Below are 7,187 nucleotides of genomic sequence, written 5' to 3'. Positions count from 1 at the left end.
ATTTGCAATTGAGCAGGTGAAAGAGTGTTATGCTGAGAGTTCTGAGGTTAGTGCCCATGGAGAGGAGCAGGGCATTCACCAGCATGGTGAGGCAGCTGCCTGGCAGACCTTCACAGTGATCCATGAAAAGAAGGAAAAAGCGAAAGATCAGCTAAAATTTTTCCTAACAAAATCACATCAAGACAGCTTGTTTTCCAGATATGTAAAAACTTCGGATGATTTTAAATCAATAACTTCCCAACTAAACCTGAACATTTGTTGGCTTGCTTCTCTGCATACTAGGATAAAAGCAAAGCATTTGCTTGAACGTTCTTGAAAAGCTATTTTTGGCATGTACAACCAGAACTAACCATAGCTTGCAAATTTTACATTCCAAAATGCAACTAAACATTTCATATCTTGTTTGAACATCTTCAAATCACTTCCAGGTTGTAGAATACAAAAGTAAATAAATAAATGATAAATAAATAAATATTAAACAGAGAAGCCTCTGCTATGAAATCAGTCTTTGAAGAAAATGAATATTGCACACCTGATAAAAAAGCACTCTACTTAAAGACGGAAAGCCCAGTGCACAGAGACACACAAACTTTTGATACAACTATGGATCTCCCACTTGTTTAAATAAGCCAAGCCTTACCGCTAGACATAATGGCCATAAACATAATTAGTGCAAATGATGCATTGTTGCAGAAAGTTAGGTCTTCTGGGAATATATCTTCAGTGCTGATCTCTGCTTTTCCGGGCTGCTTCTAGCTGAGAAAGCATTCAGTATCTATGAAACGTGTCCTTCACACCTTCTTGTTTACCTACGAGTATTCCTGTTAAACACCACAGGCAGCTGGTACTTTCCACTTTTTTAATTGGCACAAATTAGGTGATTATTTCAGGAAAGAAAAGATCACTTTGTTTTTGGAGCTACAAGTATAATAGTATTGAAGGTGTTATTTTGTGATATTAAACAGCTGATAGCTGTCTCTCCACACATGCTTTCCTTAGACTGAGGAAAATAATCTATAACTTCAAAGACCAAAAGTATCTAATACATTCTACTGCATTCCAGTATTACGAATTTACAGGTGTGAGCACCTCCTTCCACAACTCCCCTTTTCTCACCAATAGCACTTCACCATTGATGTGAAAATAATGTAGGATACAAATAGTATTTTCCAGGAAATAGTGCTAGGTTTGCTGTGTTTGTTGTGTTTGCTTACTAAAATAAATTACTTTCCTTTCTTTTTGTGGGGAAACAAACAATATGTGCTAGTATATAATTTGCTTTTCTTCAATATCTGTCTTGCAGATTGAGAGTGCACATAACCATTGGTTATGGAATAAACCTTTGGAGACTGCAGCATTTCTAGCACTACACAAAGTAGAAGGTATGGGACTTTGGTGTTTCTTTTGTGTGTTTCTCCTACACCAGGTATTTTGGCTATGAAAATAGAGTATGGCAAGAAAACACACTTGCAATCCTTCTTTCAGTTTTGATAGTTTGTGTCCACTATTACAATTTAAGACCAGGCAGGTTATGCAATTACTGCACAAGATACGCACAGGCAATCCTTACCCTAAGAAAATTGTGCTGATCCTACTTGTGCATGGGGGTAGTTCTACCCATGCAGGTGATGCTATTGAAAGCTGGGAAGCTCCGTGCCTGATGCAGTTCTTAGCAGCTGGAAATGTGGTTTTTGGACTTGGGCCCTTTAATATTATTTGAACCATGCTATGGTTCATTTGCTCATGGTGGGTAACATATTACTGTGAACAGACTCCCACTGGCTTCAGGGAGTCTGTTCACAGTGCAAGGGCCCATTCAGCAGTCAAAATCTGGCCTCGGGCACTGCGCGTGTTATTACAGCAGAAATTCATTTTGAGCTGTGCTTGGGGAAAGGCTGCACACCTCTCCAGGTAACAGCCGTCAGCGTGCGTGGTGCTGCTTCCCAGATCATCTCCATGCAGCAGCTCTTCTATATGAGCTATGCAAGCTGCCAGAAGCACATGCAGCACGTTTCCCACAAGCTGCTGTGCAAACCTCTCCCATCACTAAAGGCTTCAGGCTCCTGGGTCCTGCTGGCTGTGCTGCCCTGTCCCATTTGTGAGCCTTGATGAGATTGCTCCTGAGCTTTGTGTGCATTTAAGGCACTGGAGTGAGATGTCAGGGACAGAAGCTGAGGGCTTTGGCACAAATAAGATCCTCCAAACTAAATTTAGGGGAAACTCCACAAAACACTATTGATTTTTTTTCTTCTCTGTACTTAATCCAGTATCTCTTTGCTCTAGAAGGATAGCAAATTGATAGGATTGTGTGTCCCCTTTACCACAATGTCATTTCAAGACATCAACTGCCTGCTTTCAAAAGGATGTGGACTGCCCTCAACTATTTTGTCTGCAAGAGGTATGTGAAAAGAATTTTCGGTTAAATGTTAAGTGCAGAGTGACAAGAGTGTTCATATGGCTGGCCCACTGTGAAACCTGGAACACGTACTACCCACATCAGATTGTTGGTATGATAGACTTCACTCCTTCACTTCTCCCCTTCAGCAAGGCAGAGCTGGCTGCCATGAGCATCCTCTCCTGCTGCTAGGAGGAGCAGGTGAAAGATGAGGGCAGAAGCAACAATGAGGGCAGCAGGGACTCATGAGGGAGAAGAAAGCAAAGTGTGTCTTGAATGACTCACACTGGGGCTTCAATGATTGCTCTTAAGCGTGGCCACTGGTTACTGCTCTCACATTTGCAGTGTTTGAGGTGTAGGAGGACATGGTCCTCAAGAAAAGTGAACATCAGCTTTAGGGCAATACACCTTCATATTTCATTCCATGGAAAGTATCAAGTATCCTTCTATTAATACTCCTAGAAAAGACCAATTGCAGAATAGTCTGTCCTCGCTTCCACATCTCTCATCTGTTACACCTAACTCCTCACACACTCATGCTAGTCCACTGTTTTCTGGTGCTTTCTCTTGCTCACCATGTGAGTCCCATGGCAGGTGTTTGGGACCAAGCCTAAGCTCTACCTTGTGATGTGCAGGTACACTGATGCTTGTTCGTAGGACAAAGCAGGCAAAGCAGAATATTTCACAGCTGTCCCACATACAGCTATGGGCACAACCAGCTTGATGCTTAGGATTACTCTAACACAGAATCGTGGTGTAACTTCTTACAGCAAGGGCCAAATGAGACCTGCATTCCTCTTTCATGAGCCTGAGACCACAGTGTGTGAAGATCATGGCTTTAGTGTAGATACAACCACTAAGAGGAGATTCATACCTTGGCCATTGGTCCCCCTGTTACTTTAGAGTCTGTGAATTTGCAGAAGGCAGCAGCGAAACGGTGTCATTAAAATTCCTTGTGAAGATTGGAACATGTGCTACAGTTTCAGTTCCCCCCACCCTCATTTTTTTTCTTTCCCTCAAGTCAGGAAAGTAAATGTAGAAAGAACTCTACAAGGAATGTTGAGAATTATGTTTCTATAAAAGAATTTCCAGAAAGTAACAAATGACTAATATTACTGATGCAACATGAATTTAATAGGTGAATCTCAGCAGTATATCACAATCATGATACCTATGCCTTAGGGTATTAAGACGTGATGTAAACCTGAGCACTTTAGAGACCTCTGATCTCTACTCTGTTACAGAGATCTGAAAGCAGTATCTCATTAAAATGAGGGGGGAAAAATGAAACAACATTCAAGTCTTTAAAAAGCTACTGTTTTCTGGAAAAAAAAGGAAAAAAGAAAAAAATATATATGCTCTTATCAAATTTCAGATGTAATCATGAGCCTGCAGCATGAGATCTTGACTGTGCTACTGTGATAAAATCTATAGGGAAACTATCTGGACTCTTTAAATTTTTTAACAAAGGTTCAAGCAAAGGAAAATATTAATTGGAATGGTCACAACCAGATAAAATAAAACATTTCTTTTTAGGACAATTATCCAACTGCTTCCAATAGAACACAGGGGAGGAAATCACTGTGAGGAAAACCAGGTGTTGGAGCAGTTTGTCCTGGGCTGTTGTACTGTCTCCCTCCTTGCAGGTTTTCAAGACCTAGCTGGATAAAACCTGAGTGCCCTGATCAGATAGATCTCGGAACCAACACTGTTCCCAGCAGAAGGTGAGACTGTTGACCTCCCAAGGTGCCTTCCAACCCAAATGTTCAATGTCCACTTTTGGAATTGAATCTGAGCAATGGCTGATAGTCCTGCTTTGTGGTTATACATATATTATATATACATATATATTACACATTGAAAGGGGGTTACCTTTTGTATGGGAAAAATGAAATCTGAACATTTACATGAAAATGGAAGGTGCAGGAGTGACAGCTGCACCCTTCTGAGCCTTCTGGCTAGGGTGGTGGCTCCAAGGGTGGGACACCCAATTCCAGATCCCTGCTGTGTGACTCAGAGTAGAAGTTTGCACCCTACACTGCTCCAGATGGGTTTCAAATGGCAAGCTGTCTGGATCCAGGCTAGAAACAGCTAATTACCCTTGATATGCATGTGGTCATTATTACATTTGAGGCTCCGTGAGGTATCGTGGCTTTGACCAAGTCCCAAGCCTTGAATCCAGCAGCAGTCACAGGTGGTGCAGGGACAACTGCAGCTTGGCTCAGCACCGGAGGCTGCTGAGTCTGTTTTGGTCCCTTTCTGCTTACAGGACAGCTTTGAAATTCTGTAAGGGCCAGAGCAAGGTCACATTGCAGCTTTACTCCTTCTTATTACAAAGCTGGCATGGCACAGCTGGGGTAGATAAGAAGCATGGGACTAAGAGGAGATGTTAGTGGCCAAATTGTCTCCTTAGCCATCTCAAAGCCAGCACAGAGGGCTGCAGAGAACCTCTAAGCAGGCCAGGTTTTCTGGTGCTGCTCTCAGCTCCCTCATCATGCCATCGGAGGTTGGCCAAAAACTCCCAACTGTTAATCCTGCCTCTGAATCAGTCTCCAGCGGCCTCAAGCAAAGCATTTCACCTCTCTGTTGCAACTTCTCCATCTGTAAAATTGGGATAATGACATTTTACTAACTTGTAGGAGTGCTGTGAACTTTAATTAAGGCAGAGTTTGTAAAACACTTTAATGAGGGAAAACTCTAAGAACGAGTAGATTATTTGGTTAAGCTGGCTATTGTGGTGCTTTCAGACTTGCCCAAATAACTCAGGATCTGTGTGTACAAACTGCAGATTGTTATCCTGCAAGCTTTCAAAGATAAGCATTTCAGGGCTTGAGACTTGGGAGATAGAATTCGGTTTCAGAGCTCCCATTCCCAAGTACAGAAGTGTGCAGCACCTCTACTTGCTGCCAACCAATTTTCCTTAATTTTGCAGATAATGAACAACAATTTACCAAGAGATGTCTTTTAAAAAGTTACAATTCTAGATGGTGGAATAGCCTGCAGTACCAAGGACTGAATGCAGGGCATCCTTTCTCATGCCTTTTTTTTCTGAGTGTAGTTGAAACTGCACACATAAGGTGCATACATATCTCTGTCACATCCTGCCAGCCCATCCTGGTGGGATGATGAGCTGGATGGGACCAGTACTTCAGCTCTTACAGCCAAAGGTAAATTAGAACTGACTACACTGCATCTTTGGTCCTTCAGGTCACAAAAGGCAGACAGACATAGGGATGCTGTGGGGAAGATGTGTCTCCCTGCAAGGACCCTTCCTAGTATCCCTTCTTTTCAGGGTGGACAGAGGTGTAGATGCCATTGCAGCCTTATCTGGGGACCATGGCTCTTCTCTGCTCCCTCTTGGCACTCCAAGAGTATCAAGAAGGAGCAGCTCCTCCAGTTAGGTCAGCTGGAACAGTAGTTAGGCCTGCAACTCCATATTTTAATCTGAAGAAGATTTAATCAGTCCAGCTGTTAATGCCAGCCTGTTGCTCTCTGATCAAGGATTATTTAAGCTATTATTGAAATACTGTGCTCAGATTTCTATTATGGTAAGTATTCACAGGAACAATGCTCCTCTTGAGCTGAGCAAATAATGTGGGGCTGCTTGTTTTAGACAGAATTCCACATATTCACTTTGTATTACTTTCACACTGCTGGTCAGGAACAATAATATTTGTCCAGTGCTAGAAATAATTACTGGGAGTCATATTTTGGTGACATTTCAAGCAGGCTTCTGTGATGAAAATTGGTTTGCAGCATTTCCAATTTCTTTAGGAAACCCACATCCTGTTGGCTCCCAGGTATCATCAAGATTAAGCAACATCTTCTTTCAAGATTTCAAGAAAGACTATTCAGAGCTGCTGATACGGAGTCAGAACTATGGCCACAGACAAAGAGTAATGAGTTTAAATGTTTGCCTCTACTGCTCAATTCAGATACCTGATGTGGTACACATGGACATGCGAGTAAAGAAAAAATAAGCTACTGAAATGAGCTACTATTCAGGTTCAGCAAATCAATCAATGTTACTGATAATTATGATTTTAGAGCAAAGTTCCAGTGAAGTGCTTTTTTCTGAAGAACTCCTGAGAAACACCCTGCTCCCTTTTTTCATTTGTGTGTTCTTAAGGAAGGTTTCAGAAAGGTACTTTCAAGATACATGAAGGATGAGAAAACTCCAATTTCTTCCCCACTTAACAGAATATTTTTAATTGTTGGGTTGTCATGCATTTGAAAACCATTGTGTGGTAAATCCAATAATCCAAATTATTATTTCTTAATCCAATTAGGCATTTAATTAAACTGTATGAAGTCCATCAGTGCTGTGAGATTTTATATCTGCTTTTGGGCTTGTTTTATTTTAGAGTTTTTGTTTGCCATCAGAGGACAGAGCTCTAACACAGAAAAACAAAGGTGCCCACCACACTGCCATACTGAGCAGGGGCTCTCAAATGTTCCTATCTCATTTCCCTCAACAGCCAAACCAGATAGAATTGTAGATCCTATCATGAGCAATGGCATTTTGTCCATTCCTTCACCAGCATCATGCTCACTGCTATGTGTTTAATTCGGTTTCCCTGTGACCTTCAGCTAACCTTCAAATTTGTCCAGAATGCTCCCATGGGTTTTGGGTCCAAACTGGTGCAAAAATTTGGTTATATAAAGTAGCAAAGCCCAGGAAAAAGACTGAAAGTAGGGGATGCTTGTGAAGTCTGTGAATTCCACCAAAATAATCATGTAACCGTAGAATATCCCCAATTGGAAGGGACCCACAAGGATCTTTGAGTCCAGC

The 7,187-nt window shown here is 41.7% G+C and overlaps 1 long non-coding RNA gene across 1 annotated transcript; it reads left to right on the top strand.

The window, feature by feature from the left end:
• The first annotated feature begins 1,315 nt into the window (after positions 1–1,315).
• Positions 1,316–4,171, top strand: LOC149918495 (uncharacterized). The gene is made up of 3 exons (XR_016465524.1): positions 1,316–1,382; positions 2,284–2,398; positions 4,042–4,171. It is a non-coding gene; the product is annotated as an uncharacterized LOC149918495 (long non-coding RNA).
• Positions 4,172–7,187: the final 3,016 nt, after the last annotated feature.

Source organism: Phasianus colchicus, chromosome 3, assembly GCF_987193195.1.
Source record: "Phasianus colchicus chromosome 3, bPhaCol1.hap1.1, whole genome shotgun sequence".
In the NCBI taxonomy this organism is placed as follows: Eukaryota; Metazoa; Chordata; class Aves; order Galliformes; family Phasianidae; genus Phasianus; species Phasianus colchicus.
This window is presented reverse-complemented; position numbering and strand designations above follow the sequence as displayed.